Genomic DNA, 1,843 nt, shown 5'->3' on the forward strand with positions numbered 1-1,843 from the left:
TGATAAAGGCCGATGTTAATATTGTAATACTGTGAAATAGTGGTATGTCAAACGTAAGGGAAGAATAATTGTAATTCAGTTTACTTGTGTTGACAAACGTCTATATATGCTACATTTGTTAAGAGGCATATATGTCTCACAAAATTACATTCCATAGAATATGTTAGTTAATTAAAATTATAGTGCACTTATCACTTATACTTTATTTTAAAAAAATCTTGAATGAGAGTACAGTGATAACTGATACATTGGAGGAAGAAAATAAATAATCATATATCCTACATCCGAACAAAAGCAACTGCCAAAACTAATCAATTAATTAAGAATCTAGCTAGCAAACGACGTACTAGATTATTAGACGAGACTAAAAATGAACCAAAGACTTTTACAAATTGTCGATCGATTCCCTCAAAATGTAACGCAGATTTCGCAGTAACATTTGGCAAATATGCCATGTTTCATGCACTTGTGACGCTTGACTCTGCCTTTGTTGTATTTCGCCTCAAGCCAACAGTCCAACTTGCATGTAGGACCCACGCAGACGATCAGCTTGCCAATAGCTTTGTAGCAATAATCTACCAAAAGAAAGAACTCATTAGAAGCTTGCTTATAAAATAGTCTAGCTTATCATTTATTAAATCACATTAAACATTAATTGTAAACAGTGTCCTATAATCTCATCACTGACAGATATATCTATAGAGAACAGCTCAAGAAAACAAATTAAATAAAATTCAGAGCATATAGAACGCATGCAGTTTCTTCGAAAGATGAAATCAAATGGGTTGAGGGAAGATGAACCTGTGGCAGAAGCAGGACCTCCAAGTGCTAACACAAGCAGTAAGATGCAGCAAACAACACTGGCTTTTCTCGCTTCCATAGCTGATTTACCGATCGATGGAGACTTAATTGGCAAGGGATATGATTAGATATAACCCTAAATGCACTCTAGGAATGAAATCTAGCTACTTTGTGACGTTATAATGAGTGGATGCGTTGTACCTATATTTATAGGGAGGATTATCTAGTGAATGCAGGAGCGGCCCTTTTCAGCAGCCGGGATAATCGACTGGATCGATCTGGTCAATCCATCTATCCCTATAACGTAGGCGCATTCGCATGTTAATTTCTACTGCCGCGAGTACACTTTCAGCCTGCACGCCGATAATTATATTTTGATGTTTAATTACCACGGCCATTGACCAGTTAAATAATCCAGGAAAAAACAAATTAATGCGCATGCATATGCGCCTAAATAGTTTGAGGACCAAAAGAACTTCTGCATACATGCAAGCGTGCGATCAGTTTGAGGGTTTCGCGTGATTACAGTCAGGTTGCTTTACTAAAACATTAAGAAAATACATTCATTCTATTATACTGAAAAAATTCCAAAGATAAAGTGAAATTTTCTAGTATTTGACACCAAAACCTTCTTATCAACATTTTTGATATGTTAGATTCCGAAACTTCTCCTTTCAAATAGTAATAAGCTTAACTTGTAAACTCCATCTACTTGAAATTATATATGAATCATCAGAAACTTTGCACGTAAATAAAAATTTATATTCATAAAATTTCTACATATACAAAATATTTTCATTCATAAACTTTATACATAAAAGAAAACATTTATGTTGATATACTTTATACGTAAACAAAAAAAATAGATTCATAAATTTTCTACGTAGATAAAATATTTTCATTTATAAACTTTATATGTAAAAAAATGATTGATAAACTTTATACATAAATAAAAAATTATATTGAGAAACTTTTACAATAATAGTAAAAAATTACTATCCAACTTTTTACTAGAATGAAAAAAGTATACCTAAAATAATAA

Source organism: Oryza glaberrima, chromosome 8 (genome assembly GCF_000147395.1).
Source record: "Oryza glaberrima chromosome 8, OglaRS2, whole genome shotgun sequence".
In the NCBI taxonomy this organism is placed as follows: Eukaryota; Viridiplantae; Streptophyta; class Magnoliopsida; order Poales; family Poaceae; genus Oryza; species Oryza glaberrima.